The sequence below is a fragment of the Rattus norvegicus genome, chromosome 15, assembly GCF_036323735.1.
Source record: "Rattus norvegicus strain BN/NHsdMcwi chromosome 15, GRCr8, whole genome shotgun sequence".
NCBI lineage: Eukaryota > Metazoa > Chordata > Mammalia > Rodentia > Muridae > Rattus > Rattus norvegicus.
The window spans coordinates 97,851,435-97,870,197 of NC_086033.1; the positions used below are offsets into that span (position 1 = coordinate 97,851,435).

Here is an 18,763-nt window from a genome sequence, read left to right on the forward strand (position 1 = left end):
ATACATAACCCCATCATTAGCTTAAAAGACCAGCTAAAGGTTGAGATATTGAATTTAATTCATCTTGCAAATTTTCCTTTCACTTCCTTTTGTAAAATCTCTGGTTGACAGTTACTCTGTACCTGGGTTAAACTGAGTCTTTGATGGCCTCAGCATTTGCTGTTTCTCGTGTACCTACTTAACATATCACCTACTGACGGATTTTAAAAAATCAGACATTATTATTATAAAACAATTCTTCACATTTTATGAAATTCTGTCATTTTATGAAAACAAAAGTCAAACAGTACGCCATTTGATGTTCACAAACATATTTTCTGTAAGAAATGCAGTACCAAAATTTTTACAGTGCTTTTTCTATGCACTCTTTTATTTAGCCTAAACATAGTTTCTAAATATAAATATGAAGCTATTACATACATAGTACATCATTAAATACCTAGATCTGTTTTCCTAGAGCCTACATTTGATGTGTTTTACAATTTGCATAAAACTTAGCTTTAGATCAAGAAGGCATGTCACATATATATTATATCTGTATATGCACATATATATGGAATATATGTATATTAAATATAAATATATGAATATATATGTGTGGGCAAAAATTCACTATGTAGTCCAGGCTCTCCTCCAGCACACAGAAATTGCTTGCCTCTTCCTCCTCAGTCTTAGGATTTTAAGTATGTACCACAATTTCTGGCTTGATCTTTATTTTGAATAAGTACAATCCATACTTGACTATCTTTCATTTAAGTGAAATGAGCTTTCAATCCAGTACCTTGAAGTAATAAATAATTCAAAACAATAGAGGATGGTCATTAGGTATCTGAAAGTGTAACACATACTGGAGAGTCTATATTTTGTCTGGGTTTTATCTGATAAATAGAAAATGATTATATATAGTTTCTCAATCTGATCTTCTTCATGCTTCTCTTTAAAATGTAAAAAAGTAAGTGTTGGTTAGATTTTTCTCGACTTTACCCGCTCATAGTATATGTTCTGAAGACCATCTGTCCTGTTGTGCTATGTCAGAGCAGATTTATCTCACCATTTAGAGTGAGATAAATGTTGAAACCAGATGGAAGAATGTACAACACACGGGAAAGTAATATCAGCGAGGATCAAGATTTTTTTCTAGAAACTTTATTTCTAAAGTTGAGGCAGAGATTCACATCTTTAAACTTCTTAGTGTTGAAGAAACAAGCATTTTCATGTATTTGTTATAAATATTAAGGAACGTAAAGGCCAGTATTGTTGCTATGAACTTGAAAGTTGTACATCTGAAGTTGCTATGTTGAAGACCCCATTTCCCAGCCAGGCGGTGCAATGTTGGCAGGTGGCATATTTAGGAGTTCATCCAATGTAGATATAGTTATTAGGTAGCTATTGATGGGAACCAGCATTCTTATAAACAGAGCCGAATGCCTGTATTGTCTTTATGGTTTTTTTTGTTTAGCTTTTTTGTTTTTTGTGTTTTTGTTTTTTGTTTTTGTTTTTGCTTTGTTTTTTTTTTTTTTTGTGAAGTACCCAAAAAGGATGTTGTTTTGGTTTGGTTTGGTTTGGTTTTGGAAGTGACAGGTAACTTCTCACAAAGCGTTGAACTATTTTAAATTTTTTTCCTTCTCTTTTTCTTTTACATTTTTTTTTATTACACACCACCACAGGCCTCTAGAAGCACATATGTGAACTGAAAGTTAAATGTCGTTTAAGAAAATGCATTTTGGCATCTTGTGGTTGTACCATAAATCATTAACACATCCAGTAACTACACTTAGCTGATTGATGAGGACCTCCTGAGAAGTGTTATGGCAGATACAGAGCCATGAACAGAGTGAAAACACGTGAAACTTAAAAGCAGCATGTAAACTAAGCAGATCACTATCAACCTGAAGAAAAGAGCTGACTCGAAGAAAGTAGACAGTTAGGAGAATATAGAATGGATAGCCTCGATTACTTCTTAAGAGTAGGCAATGTCATCTGCTCACAGAATCTCTAAAACAAGAGTCTTAGAACTCCAAAGGCTTTATTAACTTCGGCGATGATTAGAAATGAAAGAAGGTTGACTGTTGAGAAATATTTATAACCTCTTGAGATTTCTTAACGATACACATTTAGAGAGAGAAATAGCAAGTTAGAGAAGCATTTGTTATATAGATGTCTTTAGTTGAGTGCTGCATTACAATGCATAGCGAGCCCAAAGAGTCATGAGATATGATGCATGTTAAGGCCTGACTGTGACTCGCTGAGGAGCATTGACTGCATAGCCTTGATCATGCCTTGGGGGAGTTTGCTGGTATTCAGAGGTTGCCACATTCTTCTAGTGAGATTTGGAAGATACCATGCATATCTTCTTCAGTCTTCAGATATATGAACTGCAGAAAGGAGTTTCAAAGGAGAAATGATAGTGTCATAGTTGGGGTTTCTACTGTTATAAAGAGACACCATGACCAAGACAACTCTTATAATGGACGGCATTTAATTGGGGCTGCCCTAGTGGTTCTGCGGTTCAATGCATTATCATTAAGGTGGAAAACATGGGAGAGGCCAGGCAGGCATAGTGTTGGAGGATCCGAGAGTTCTACAATTTGTTCAGAAGACAAACGTGAGAAGAATGGCTTCCAGAAAGTGAGGAGAAAGGTCTCAAAGCCCATCCCCATGGTGACACACTTCCTCTCTCAAGTTCACACCTCCTAATAGTGCCACTCCCAGAGACATGTGTATTCAAACCATCACAGACAGTTATGAAGAAATTCATTGATTTAAGTGAGTTAAGCTCTAGAAATACTATGACAAATTACCAAATCCTGGGGATATAAGTAAATGAATTTCCAGGCACACTTTTTGATGCTAGAATATTAATAGCCTTTTTAGAAAAGAGGATGAAGATAAGATGTGTGTGTGTGTGTGTGTGTGTGTGTGTGTGTGTGTGTATTCGTGTGTGAGTATGTTTATGTCACTAAGGAAATAAAAGATTGGAATCCCCTTTAAAAAGTACTTATAAACAGGTTCACATCCCCTGGCACTATCTACCATCATTTCTTCCTTACCTTTGCATGGGGGACTAGAAAGGGGGTTGAAATGTTTGAGAACCTTTATTTAAAGTAGGCATCCCTGTAGGAGGACCAGCAGTCTCAAATAACCTGGAACCCTGACTCTCTCAGACACTGGGCCACCAACTAGGCAGCACATACCAACTGATTTGAGGTCGCATATATATATATATATATATATATATATATATATATATATATATATATATATATATATATAAAACAGAGGAACAGAGGACTGCCAGGTTTACACTCAGTCAGTTAAAGTTCATCTAACTGAAAAGACTGGAGGCTCTAAAAAGTGGGGAGGTTTGGTGGGTAGTGGGTGAGGGAGTAGGGACATCCTCGTGCAAATACAGAGGGTAAAGAGGAGGGATGGGTTGATGGGATGTGGAATAGTCAGAGGATGGACCAGGAGGGGGATAAATTTGGAGTGTAGAAAAAAAGATTAAATTAAAAAAGAGGAAAAAAATAAGAAAAAGAAAAATCTAAGCCTACAATCAAATAGAAAGCAGATGAATTTAGGCAGAAACAGATCTGCTTTACTGTACAATTTCCCCTTTGTTAGAGTTAAAATCTGGAAAGGGAAAACACGACATGCTTGGAAATTTAAAATTAAAAGGGATATTATATAATAAAGAAAATAATGAAGTTTTGGGAAACATTTATCCAGAAATTAGTAAAAGTATTATATTTAGGGAAATTAAGAAAACAAGAGTATTTTCACATTAAAAACAGAAAATATTAGAGATTTGAAGATGGAGTAAACTTTAAAAATATCTTTGTTATTGTTTAAAAAAAAAACTATACCCACATTTGTGACATGTCACTTTTTAGGTGATTCACAGACACAGACTTGAAGAGCCTAGAGTCTTTTTAAGATTTTTCTTAAGTCTTTTACAAAGGGGTTTGATTAGTTTAAAATGTACCATGTCAGTTTGTCAGGACATTATTAAGAAACATTGAAAATATATATTGGAATAAAAGAAAGAAAGAGGTTGGCAAGAAGCAAGGTAGGGAGGAAGAATAACTAAGGACTTTCTTGACTGTATTGTGCCTGTACTAAAAGGAAACTAAACACCTTGCTACTTGTCAGTGTAATATATCAGAAAATATTGCATTTATCTGCATTACTGAGATCAAACCACACAACTTAGCCAGAATGGGCTCCATTGCAAGCAAAAGACTGCAGCCTGGGTTACATAGCAAGATACTCTAAATAGATAGATAGATGGATTGATAGATGGATAGATTTAGATAGATAGATAGATAGATAGATAGATAGATAGATAGATAGTACAGCAAAACCCCCATAAAAACAGAAAAGGAAAAAATGCAAGTGTCCACTAAAGTCAGTGTGAGTCCATTATGGAAATGGCAGAGTAAGATAGAGCTATCATTCCACTTGCTTTCTTACTTCTTAGGTGCTTGTCTTTTATAACCCCTCACATTTCTAACTAAATAGACCTAGCTATGCATTACTAAAATAACATTTTTTTATTAAGGAAGACAGAGAAATGTGGACACAGATTGATGCGTGGAGAACAAGGATGATGTAGAAACCTGCAGAGAGATGGCCATCTGGAGGCAGTGGTAGAGATCGGACATCCATTGGAGTGAGCTGGGGAACTTGGAATGCAGAAGATCGAGAAGCAAACTGTGAAACTCTAACGTCCTAGTAAAGGCGCAGCCTTTGGACAATGGAATTTCAGACTTCAACATTCCAGAGCTGTGAGGAAAAACATTGAATAGTGTTAAGAGACATATATTAAGATGGTTTATTATGGAAATTTAAAAAAATGGTTAGACACCACAAAATTATTCTTTTGAGCTATATGTTGAAGCACAGACATTTACTGCTCCTGTTCTTTATCTGAAGTAGAGAGTTTGTTTTTCTACCTTAGACAAAGGAACTTCTATTCAAAATGTAATCTCCATGGAAGAAAAGGAAATACCATTAGCCATTAAATAGGATGAAATGACCACCATAGGGAATCAAGAAGACACTCTCAACTCATCTTAACGCCCAGGTCCTCACTCTCTAATTTGCCTTTGTGGTATGAAACACTTCCTGTATCGTATTATCAAAGGATCTCACTGATTGATTTTGTTACATATAAATAAATAAACAAACAAATAAAAAATAAAACAATACCATGTGTCTTCAGTAAAGTTATCAGACTTGTTTATAACTTTAGAAATATGGTTATAAATGGCTATTAAATGAATATATGTGAAAATAACATTGTTAGTGCATTCTGTATAAAATTCATTTATTATTCCTCCTTAAAGTGTTTGATGGAAGACAATCCTATTTTTATGTGTTTTTTGTCCTATACTGTCAGCATTAGAACTAGAATTTCACACTTTCAAGAATAAAAGGGACGCTATCCAGCTAAGTCAAGGGAACTAATTATTTTATTCTCACCCAACTTAATGACTAAAATTTCTCAGAAACAAAAAAACAGAAATCCCATCTGCCATTTTCTTGTCATAGATATTCTGAGTTAGGTGAGCACTTCCCTAGTGGTATTTCTATGAGATTCCTAGGCTATTTTTTTAACTATATTTTGCCATTATTTATTGTCTTGAATTCATAGATATTTATTGACACTGTATTTTTCAAAAGATATTTTAGGAGATTATTTTTCCTTCCTTTTTGTCCTTAGTAATTTTAAAATATTATTTTATCATTAAGCCCTTATATTTATATTACATATGCCCAAAATAGTATTTGAAGGTTTTTATTATCTTCATATGTATTTTATATATGCATATATATATGTATATATCTATATATATGGGTGGTTGTGTGTATGTGTATACATATATATGCCATTTTATATTTTTGTTGTTCATCCATCTCTACAACAGTTTTTTCTTCCTCCCCTACACATGGTGACTTCTTTCTCAAACTTCCTGCTTTCATGTCATATATATTCCATTACCCCTCTTTCCCACTCCTTCACCTTTTGTGTTTCTTCCTCCTGTCTCCCGTCTCTGATCCACTCTGCCCTCCCTCTCCACCCCCCATAAATTTAAAACTAGACTTCCATGGGGGATCTGAAACATTCAGAAAGCATATTTGTCTTTCTGAATCCGATTTATTTTGCCTAGCATAATGATCTCTAGCTCATTAAATTTTACTGCTAATTTTAAGACTCCATCTTTCTTCATTGTTGACTAATATTAATTGTTATAAAGTGTCATGGAGCTGTTGTAACCTCAGTATTGTACAGATAATTTTCTTTCCTTTTCTCGTAAATGACATAAATGGGTTCTACAATTATATAACTTGTATGAATTCCTAGCGTGTGCTAGAGAAATAATTTTAGGAGACCCTATGGGTAAGCAGAGTCTCATTTCACTCTAAGACTATGCATGCTCTGCACAAAATCTATTTGGTGCTATGTACTCAAACTTGTCAGAGGAAAGAGGATAGAATTATCAGAGGGTTGGTACATCTGTGGTGGAATATCTGTCTGTATTTACTAACTAGATTTAATAAAAAAAAATTTCCCCAACATTCCCACAGAAAGTAATGTTATGATATGGAGCAAAGTTGGAGCATTGTACCCAAGATACCTTCCTAACCTTTCACAGATATTTGAAAAGAGCACCATCAAGAAGAGCCAGGGCATGATGGCCACACAAGCTAAGCAGTCCACTACAGCAAGCCTTGGGTATCCTAACAAAGCCTGAAGCGCAACAGGATGATCTTAAATACAATCTTATAAAGACGATAGAGAGCTTTAATGGGGAAATGAATAAACTCCTTAAAGAGATACGTTGGTCAAAAAAATGTTAAGTCTAATCAGAAGATAAAACACATCCAAGCAATCTGGAGCAATATGAAAAGACATAAAAATACAGGAATAGAATGAGGAGGAGGAGGAGGAAGGGGAGGAAGAAGAGGAAGGGGAAGAGGAGGAAGATGAGGAAGGGGAGGAGGAAGAGGAAGGGGAGGAGGGGGAAGATATGGAAGGGGAGGAGGAAGAGGAAGGGGAGGAGGAGGAGGAGGGGGAGGAGGAGGAGGAAGGGGAGGAGGTTCTCAGCTCAAAAGTCAAAAAAATTTTTCAACCAAATCAAAGAAGAAAAGTTCTCTGACCAACAGACAAAATGGCTACAAACATTTAATGTCGCTTCTGTCTCTGTCCTGCAGAAAGGAGTGACACCACGAAGTTCTTCTCAAAGCAGTTTATTCAGGAACTTTTCTTTCTGCATGCAAGCAGCAATCCCTCTTTTCTTTTCTTCTCTCTCCCTCTCTCCCTTCCCCCAAGCACACTCTCTTTTATCTTCCCTCAACTCCGCCTCCTCAGTCCAGACTGCGTAATCTCAGTTCATAGGTCCTTGTCACATGGCCTGATCTTGCGTCATGGTGTGCCTGCGGAGCTCTCACAATGGGCGTGGCTAGTTTCAGGTGTGTGAGGAAGTCAGGTGCTAGTCTTGAGACTTAGCTACAGTCCAGGGTGCCATCTTGGGACTGCCGCCACACCTGCTCCCCACAATTTAAAAAGTTTGCAGAAACCAAATGCATTGGACCCGAAAAAAAAAAGTCCTCCCATCACATAACAATCAAAAGACAAAGAGCAAACAGAACAAAGAATACTGAAAACGTCAAGGCTAAAAGTCCAAGTAACATAGAAATTACACCTATCAGAATTTCACCTGACTTTTCAACAGAGACTCTGAAAGCCAGACAGTCATGAGGAGTTATCTTGCAAAGTCTTAAATATCACAGATTTTAGCCCAGACTACTATCCCAAGCAAAACTTTTAATCTTCATAAATGAAGAAAAAAGGAATTTCTTGACAAAACCAAATTTAAACAATATTTATCCACAAATTCATCTCTATTATAATACTAGAAGAAAAACTCCAACCCAAGGAGATAAACCACACCCAAGAAAACACTGGAAATAAATAGTCTCACACCACCAAACCAAAAAAATGTGAACACACACACACACACACACACACACACACAACCAAATAAAAGGAATAAACAATCATTGGTCATTAGTATATCTATCTCAATGTCATAAACTCAATTCGCCCCAATTAAGACACATGCTAAAGAGTAGAATTTAAAACAGGATCTGTTAGTGTGCTGTGTATATTTAAAAAAAAGATCTCGGCAGTCTGGATAGACATTAATTCAGAGAAAATGGCTGGATGAAGGTTTTCCAAGCAAACAGATTCAAGAAGCAAGGTGAACTAGGTGTTCTAATATCTAATAAAATAGACATTCAACCAAAATTAATCAGAAAATATGCTGAAGGACACTTCATATTTATCAAAGGAAAATATGCCAAGATCACATCTCAATTATGAACATGTGTCTCTCTTACAAGACCATCCACATTTGTAAAACAAATACTATGAAAGCTTAAATGGAAAGCCACACATTAATTTTGAGAGACTCCAACACTATACTCTCACCAACAGAGAGAAACAGAAAAATAAATAAAGGAGGTTAGGAATCCTATGGATATAACAGATATCAATAGAATATTTCATCCAAACACAAAAATATATCTTTTACTCACCACAGAATCTTCCCTAAAATTTTCCATATAGTTGGACACAATGCATGCCTCAAGCAATATAAGAAAAATAAAATAATACACTGTATCTTATCAGACCTCCATGGATTAAAACTAGATTTCAATAACAGAAACAACAAAAGCCTATATACTCTACTCCTGGAAACCAAACAACTCTCTACTCAATGAGTACTGGATCAACGAAGAAATAAAGAAAATAAAGACTTTCTATAATTAATTACAAATGAAGGCACACCATTGCCAAATTTATGAGACACAATGAAAGCATTGCTAAGAGGGAAATTAAGGGCATTAAGGGTCTTCATAAGTCATAGTAGTGACTTAACAGCACAACTGAACAAACGAAGCAAAAAGAAGCAAACACACCCAGGAGAAGTAAATGGAAAGAAATAAACAAACTAGGGTTAAAATCAATGAGTTAGAAACAAAGAGAACAATGCAAAGAGCCAACAAATCTACAAATTCAATAATCACTGAAATAGACAAATCCTTAACCAATCTAACTAAAAGACAGAGAGAGAATGTACAAATTAACAAAATAAGAAATGAAAAGGAAGACATAACAGACACTGAGAAAATCCAAAGAATCATGAGGTCTTACTTCAAAAGCCTATAGTCCACAAAATTAGAAAATCAAAATGGAATAGACAAATTTCTTGATAGACACTACTTACAAAAGTAAAACCAAGATCAGGTAAACAATCTAAACAGAAAAACAAAAAAACAAAAAAACAAAAAAACAAACAAAAAAAAAAAACAAAAAAAAAACCTAAGGAAACAGAAGCAGTCATCAAAATAAGTCCAGAGTCAGATAGTTTTAACATAAAATACTACCAAACTTTCAAAGGTGAGTTAATATCAATACTACTCAAGCTATTCTACAAAATAGAAGCAGAGGGAACACTGCAAAACTCATTCTATGAGCCCACAATCACCCTGTTACCTAAACCATGCAAAGATGCAACTAGGAAAGAGATTTCAGAACAATTTCATGCATTACTTATGAACACTGATGCAAAACTACTGAATAAAATGCAAATTGAATTCAAGAACTCATAAAGTACATCACCAATATCAAGTAGGCTTCCTCTCAGGTATACAAAGATGGTTCAACGTATGAAAGTCAATAGATATAATTTACTATATAACAAACAGAAAGAAAAACAGATTAACATCTCACTGTATAGTGAAAAAGCCTTAGAGAAAATCAAATATCCCTTCACATTAAAATTCCTGGAGAGACCAAGGGTACAAAGTGCATATCTAAACACAGTACAGCCACCACACAGCGTGCATGAAAGTAAATGGAGAAAAACTTAAAGCAATTCCACTAAAATCAGGGACTAAATAATGTTGCCCATTCTCTATCTTTTCAATACAGTAACTGAAGTTTTAGCTAGAGCAATAAGACAATTAAAGGCTAAAAGAGGAAATGAGTTGGAAACGAAGTCAATGTATCAATATTCACAAATGGTGTGCTAGTATATGTGTGACCTGAAAAATTCTACAAGAAGACTCTTAAACCTAATAAACACTTTCACCAAAGTAGCTGAACATAAAATGAAAAAAAATCAGTAGTCTTGCTTTTTACAAACTATAAACTCTCTGAGAAAGAAATAAGGGAAACAACAGCCTTTGAAATACCCACAAGGAATATAATATATGTATCCAAGCAAGTAAAAGACCTTTTTGGTAAGAACTTCAAAGCTCAGAAAAAGGCAATGAAACAAGATGTCAGAAAATGAAAAGATCACCCATGTTCATGAATAGGTAGTTTTATCATAGTAAAAGTGGACATTTTACCAAAAAAAAAAGTCTACAGATTCCACACAATTCCAATCAATATTCTAATACAATTCTTACACAATTTGAAAAAATGCTACTCTACTTCATATAGGGAAAGAAAACCAGGATAGCTAAAATAATCCTGTACAATAATAAAACTTCTGGGAGTATCACAACGCCTGATTTCAATCTGCACAATAGAGCAAGAGCAATAAAATCATACTATCCCAAAACCAGACAGGTTTATAAATAAAATTTAATTGAAGACCCAGAAGTAAACCCACATACCTATCCATAATTGATTTTGACAAAGAAACAGAATCATACAGCGGAAAAAGAGATACCATATTCAACAAATGGTACTGGTAAGTCTCTCTATATATAAGAATGCAAATAAATCTACATTAATCACCCTGCAAAATATTCAAGTCTAAGTGGATCAAAGTCCTCAGCATAAGACCAAATATATTAAATCTACAATACCAGAAACTGGGGAATAGCATTAAACACAGTGACACAAGAAGCAACTTTCTGAACAGAACACCAATATTTCACACACTAAGATCAACAATTAATAGATGGGACCACGTGAAACAGAACATCTTCTTTAAGTCAAAGGAAACAATCTATAGAACAAAATGGCAATGTTCAGAATGGGAAAAAAAAACCTACCAACCCTACGTCCAACAGAAGATTAAAATTCAAATGTATAAAGAACTCAAGAAACTTAACACTACCCTCAAAAATAACCCAATTAAAAATGAGGTGCAGATAAACAGAAAATTCCCAACAGAGGGATCTCTAATGGCCAAGGAGCACTTACAAAAGAATGTTCTGAGATTTTTCTATTTCTTTCTTTAGAGACTTGAAGTTCTTGTCATTCAGATCTTTCACTTCCTTGGTTAGAATCACACCAATGTATTTTATACTATTCATGACTATTGTTAAGGATGTCATTTCCCTACAAAAAATTCTTAGGCAAATGGATGGAACTAGAAAATATCCTGAGTGAGGTAACAGAGTCACAAAAGAACACACGCGGTATGCACTTATTGATAAGTAGATATTAGCCCCAAAGCTCAGAATACCCAAGAAACAATTCACAGACCATATGAAACATAAGAAGAAAGAATACTAAAATGTGGACACTTCAGCCCTTCTTAGAAGGGAGAATAAAATACTCATGGGAGGAAATACAGGGACAAAGAGTGGAGCATGGACTGAAGAAAAGGTCATCCGGAGACTGCCCCACATGGGGATCAATCCCATATGCAGCCACCAAACCCAGTCACTATTGCTGATGCCAGGAAGTGCTTGCTGACACGAGCCTGATATGGATGTTTCCTGAGTGCCTCTTCCAGAGGCTTACTGATACAGACGAGGATGCTTGCAGCCAACCATCAGACTGAACACAAGGAGCCCAATGGAGGAGTTAGAAAGGATTCAACGAGCTGAAGCAGTTTGCAACTCCATAGGAAGAACAATAATATCAAACAACCAGACCAGACCCCAACTCAGAACTCCCAGGGACTAAACCACCAACCAAAGAGTACATATGGAGGGACTCATGGCTCTAGCTGCATATGTAGCAGAGGATGGCATTGTCTGACATCGATAGTGGGAGAAGCCCTTGTTCCTGTGAAGGCTTGTTTCCCTAGTGTAGGGGAATGCCAGGGCCTTGAGGTGGGAATGGGTAGGTGGGAGTGAGCATCCTCATAGAAGAGGGGGAGGGTCATGGGAAAGGGGGGAAACAAGGATAACATTTGAAATGTAAATACATAAAATATCCAATAAAAATAAAATAAAATGTAAGAATAGTGTTCAACATCCTCAGTTATTCAGAGAAATTAAAAAAAAAAGACAGCAAGGTTTTGTCTTACACAACAAGAACGGGTCAGAAAACAGCTCAACCAATAGCATATGCTGTCAAGGATGCGGAATAAGGGGAACATTTCCTCCATTGCTGATAAGAGTGCATACTTGTGCAAACTACTTTGGAAATCAATTTGGCAATTTCTCAGAACCCTGGGAATTGTTCTACCTCAAGACCTAGCTATAGTATTCCTGGGCATACACCCAAAAGATGTCCCACTCTACCACAGAGACACTTGCTCATGTACATTTATAGCAGCTTTATTTATAATATAATATACTGGAAACCACCTAGATGCCTGTCAACCAAAGAATGGATGCAGAAAATATGGTACATTTTCACGGTTGAACATTACTGAAATGTTAAAAAGAAGGAGATCATGAAATTGGCAGGCAAGTAGAATTAGAAGATACCATCTGGAATGAGGTGACCCAGACACGGAAAGGCATGCATAGTATGTACTCATTTATAAGTGTATATTAGCCATAAAGTAGAGGATAATCATGCTATAATCTACAGAGCCGAAGAAGCTAAGTAACAACGAGGGCTCAAGGGAGTACATGTGAATCTCACTGACAAGGTGAAATAAATAGATATTGGAGGTAGGCAGAGGGAGAAAACCGTGTGGGAGAGAGTAGGGAGAGGAACAATAGGGATCAAGTTGTGGAAGGATGGAGGGAAAGATAAATGATATTGGTGTGGACCTGTGTCTCTGGGTTGAGCCAGAAACCTATAATAAGGGAAACTTCCTTAGGGAAGGGGGTGACCCTAAGACCCCTAGCAACAGGTAATATGGGATCTGAAATGACCACTTCCTATTACCAAACACGACTTCCAGTGGAGGGATGAGAAAACTTATCCAACCATAAAACCTTCCACCCATAATTGTCCTGCCTACATGATTTGTTGGAATAAATATGGACCAGAAATTGAGTGAATGGCCAATCAAAAACTGGCCCAACCTGAAAGCCATACCATGAGAGAAAGCCTATCTCTGACGCTATTAAGGATGTTCTGCTATTCTTGCAGACAAGAGCCTAGCATAACTATCATCAGAGAGACCACCTAGTAGCTGATGGAACCAGATAGAGAGCCATAGCCTAGCATCAGGTGTATCTCAGGGAATTTTGTGGAAGACAGGAGGATTGAAGAATTCAGAGCCATCCAGGACATCACAAGAAAACCCAGAGAATCAACTAATATAGGCCTATCAGGGCTCACAGAGACTAATCTACCAACCAAGGGACATTCATGGTACACACCTAGGTCCTCTGTACATAACACTTGTGCATCTCAGTTTTCTTTTCTTTTTTTTTTTTTTGGTTCTTTTTTTTCGGAGCTGGGGACCGAACCCAGGGCCTTGTGCTTCCTAGGTAAGCGCTCTACCACTGAGCTAAATCCCCAGCCCCGCATCTCAGTTTTCATGTACATTCCCTAGCAGCTAGAGCAAGGATTGTCTCTGACTCTGTTGCCTGCCTTTTGATCCCTTTCCCCAAAACAGGCTACCCTGTCTAGCCTCAATAGAAGATTGATATCCATGGAAGACATCCCCTCTCTGAGAAGGAAGGGAGGAGGGAAGGCAAGAGAGAGGGAGAGGGAGGAAAGGAGGGAGAGAAAGCTTTGATTGGAATGTAAACTAAATAAGTTAATGAATGAAAAAAGAAATTAAATATTGGATGAATAATTGATACAAAATGATACAATGCATTTACTTTTTTCAGTTGATTGATGTTTAATTCATCAGTTTTGAGACTATTCCCTTTCATAAATATATATAGTAAAATGACAGATATATATATATATATATATATATATATATATATTTATGGCTAACTCAAACTACCCTCAAAAGGCAACATTATATCATTTTTTCTCTAGCTGTCTTCACCTATTTCTATCTATATCTGATTTATTTAGGGAAAGCTATAGTGTGCTTTTCAATTCCTGTGTTAAACAGAAAGCATCTGTACAATGGTTTATAATCTTTAAAGAATTGGACCAGAGGAATATTTTCCAAAAATATTAATATTACTTTTTTATAGAAAAATTACCTAATTTTATATATGCATTCTATGTATGTAAAACAATATTACTATTAGATAATATTTTCTAATAAGTAATTTATGGTCTGAAGTTGCTTTAACATAACTCTTACAATCCCTATGTTTTATAAATGAGTTGTCCCTGATCATCTATGGGGGTTAAGGAGTAGATAATATATTCGGTTCAATTTTCCACTGTTGAAATCCTAGAATTTACGACAATAATTTTCTCAATAAAATTGCTACCATTATCTATAAGAGTGGGCTAATGGGGAACCAATTTTATTTTTAATTTTATTTATTTTTGTCATTTTAGATTTGAAGCAAAACTCCAAATTTCAGTATCATGATTCTCATGGTATTATAAGTCTGTATTAGTGGGCGTATGTTCAGTCAAGCAAGTAAGCAATTTCTGTGAGATTCTGCTTCTGACAATCTGATAGCATAAGAATAAATGATTGAGAGAACTCGCATAGTGAATAAGTAAGCCGGGACTTTGCCTACCTCTTTTTCTCAGGCTGCCGGGAAGATGGAGGACAGTCAGAAGGAGCGTGCTTACCAAAAGCAGCCTACAGTCTTTCAAAACAAGAAGCGTGTTTTGCTGGGAGAAACCAGCAAGGAAAAAGTCCCTCGGTACTACAAAAATATTGGTCTAGTTTCAAGACGCCCAAGGAGGCCATCGAGGGCACCTACATAGACAAGAAATGCCCCTTCACTGGTAATGTCTCCATCCGAGGTCGGATCCTGTGTGGTCGTGATGAAGATGAAGATTCCGAGGACCACTGTCATCCGCCAGGACTATCTCCATTACATCCCAAAACACAGCCATTTTAAGAAGCGTCACAAGAACACGTCTGTTCACCTGTCTCCCTGTTACAGGGATGTCCAGACCTGCGACATTGTCACTGTTGGAGAGTGCAGGCCCCTGAGCAAGACCTTTCGATTCAATGTGCTCAAGGTCACCAAGGCTGCTGGCACCAAGAAACAGTTTCAGAAGTTCTGTGGGGACTCCAGCCAAGGCACTAGAACGAATAAAGTTATTTTCCAACTTAAAAAAAAGAATAAATGATTGAATGATACCACCTTAGCTCCTATATTCTGATCCCTAGGGAGCACTAAGATACAGCTGTCTATTTTTCCTGATTCCAGAAGATTCTAAATATTCCGCAGTCAGGATGACTACATACATACCTTAAATTTACCCCCATTAACCACTCCACAAAATGAACTGTGACATCTTTATCAGTGTTTTTGTCAAATAGGATTAAATTGGTGATGTGCCGGGTTCGTGAGGTTCCGAGAAACATCAATTATTTACTCGCGTTTGTTGCAGTTGCAATCTGGCAAAAACACTCCATTAGTGAGATGAACTCGGGGTTACTAATTAGAGAAGCACCCCATTAGTGACGTTTATTTATCATAAAGTGTGGCAAATTAAATTATCTGGATGATGTGCTAAATACATGACCTAGAATAAAGTATTTCTTCTTTCTTTCTTTCTTTTTCTTTTTCTTTTCATTTTGCCACCTGAAACCTGTTTGTCTATTTTTTTTTCATCCCCACACAAAATACTTGTCTATGCTTTGTCCCCGTCGACCGCAGTACCTACTTAGAGGCGCTTCCTTGAAGTAATTTAGTCCTTTCATCTGCCCCTTAGTTAGCTGTAGTAAATTGTTGTATTCTTTTTATGTGAACTCGTCTGGGTGTTACACAAACGAATACATTAATGGATGTAATTAACACGTATATAACTAAGCATTGGTGTATTTCAAACTTGAATCTCAGAAAGTGAGCCTTACTCTTCTGGTTCGTATCACTATGTTTTGCAGGCTTATGTTTGTTCCCATGCCACATGCCTTGAAAATCTATGCATTATATCTTGTATTTAGTTTACAGAAAGGCCAGTTCAATTACATAGTATTATATAGACATAATTACCAGAGGAATGGCTAGTAAAAATTGTAGTCCTCCGTTAGAGCAACTGTTTCTGATGCTGTGGGTGAACCTATAGACTATGAAAACCACGTGGAGGGGGGACAATGAACTCTTCTCAGGTTACCATCCTCTCCTCTAAGTCTCTTCTCCATCACTTGCCCAAAGTCTGTTTCACCAGGGTGTGTGTGACTTTTATAAACTTCTTCGTCTAAAATTTTCGTAGGGTAATTGAGTAAAAATTGGCTCTTTTAGAGTGGGCATTTTAGTAAATTTGACCATTAGGGAATAACCCTGCTGCAAAATTGAAGCAAACAATATTCTTTAAATTCTTAGTAATGAAGTGGTTACTTAATTAGATCCACTTTCTTCCTTTCTTTATTTCAAGAGGTTGCATTTTATAAAAACCTCATGCACCCAGAGCACTTCGTGGAATTCTGATAACAATAGTTCTAATGAGTACTATTTCACTATGTTCTTTTTCTATGTTCTTTCATAGTCCCTACTAACATGTTTGTGTATTTAAAGTAAATAAAAAAGTCTTGCTTAATAATATCTATAAGGGTGCTTGCATTTTTAATTGAAAAATTAGTGACAATTTGGGAAATACTCTTTTCTTCTGAAGTTAGAAAATTAATAAATGAAAAGTAAATATATTTATAGTCATTATTTTTATTTTTCCTTTCATTGAAAATAGATTCTTTTCTCATAAAACACATCCTGACCACAGGTTTCCCTCCCTCTATTCCTACAGTTTCCCCTTACTATACCTCCCATCCATATCTACTCCTTCTTTTGTCTTTCTCCAATGGCCAAGAAGCACTTACATAAATGTTCAAATTGCTTAGTACTCAGGGAAATGCAAATCAAAATGACCCTGAGATTCTACATTACGCCAATCAGAATGGCTAAGATCAAAAACTCAAGTGACAACACATGCTGCTGAGGATGTAGAGAAAGAACACTTCTCCACTGCTGGTGAGATTGCAAACTGGTACAACCACTCTGGAAATCAATCTGTTGTTTCCTCCAAAAATTTGAAATAGTTCTAACTGAGGATACAGATATAATGCTCCTGGACACAAAAGATGCTCTACCATACCAGAAAGACATGTGCTGCACTGTGTTCATGGCAGCCTTATTTGTGATAGAGACTAGAAACAACACAGATGTTCCTCAACCAAAGAATGGATACAGAATATGTGGCTAATTTATACCATGGAACACTATTCAGCTTTCACAAATGAGGACACATTAATTTTGCAAGCAAATTGATGGAACTAGAAAATGTCATCCTGAGTGAGGTAACGACGACCCAAAGAACATTCTTGGTATGAACTCACTAATAAGTGAATATTAGCCAAACAGTGCAGAATACCCATCATATAACACACAGACCATAAGAACTTTAATAAGAAGAAAAGTCCAAGTGAGAATGCTTTAATCTTAGTTAGAAGGGCAACAAAACAGTCATGGAAAGCAGAGGAAAGGAGGGACCTGAGCAGGAGACAGGAGGGAGAGGAAGAAAGCGCATGGGGTGGGAGGGTATCCAGCATGGGAGGAGATAGGAGAGAAGCCCAGAGAACCACAAGAATGAATGAAAATATGCAGCTGCTGGGGTTGGGGGGTGGGTGGGAAGACCCTCTAGAAAGTCCCAGAGACCTGAGAAGTGAGAAAATCCCAGGAATCAATGAGGATGTTCTTAGCTGAAATGCCCTATAGTGGGGAGATAACCTGAAGAGAATACCTCCAGTAGATAGGGTCCCCAGTGGGGGGTTGGGGACACAAACCAACCTTCAAAAAGTTTCAACCAGAATTGTTCCTGTCTAAAAGAAGTGCAGGAACCAAAAATGGAGCAGAAACTGTAGGCATGGCCATCCAGTGACCAGACCAACTTGGGATCCATCCCATGCTCAGGCACCAAACCCTGACACTATTACTGATGCTATGTTTGCTCGCAGACAGGAACCTGGAATGGCTGCCTTCTGAGAGGCTCTGTCAGCAGCTTACTAAGATAGATGCAGATATTCTCAGCCAACCATTGGAGTGAGTCAATGAAGGATTGAAAGAACTGGCAGGAATGGCAGCCCCATGGAAAGACCAACAGTGTCAACTAACCTAGATGCTCTGGGAGCTCCTAGAAACCGAGGCACCATCCAAAGAACATACATGGGCTGGTCCGTGGCTTATTCAGAAATGGGCAGCACACCTCTGATCCAGATTTTGAAGCTAGAAGGCAGTCTTCTGACCCATATCTTGACATGGGATGACACAAAACTTTAATCCCAGGAAACAGAGGTAGGCAGTCCTTAGAGCTCAAGGCCAGTCTGGAACAGAGCGAATTTCAAATCTAGGTCATGGTGGTACATGCCTTCATTCTGGGCCAAAACTTCTGCTGGATCTACATAAGGACAATGAAAGAAGGAAGGTTTTCTTCTTTACCTGCTTGCACTTACTTGCCACCACAGCCACTGGAAGCTACTTCTTCAGATTTCCAGCTCATACAGAAGGC

General features: G+C 36.9%; 1 pseudogene; it reads left to right on the forward strand.

Moving 5' to 3' along the window:
• The first annotated feature begins 14,848 nt into the window (after positions 1-14,848).
• Positions 14,849-15,388, forward strand: Rps11-ps11 (ribosomal protein S11, pseudogene 11; annotated as a pseudogene).
• Positions 15,389-18,763: the final 3,375 nt, after the last annotated feature.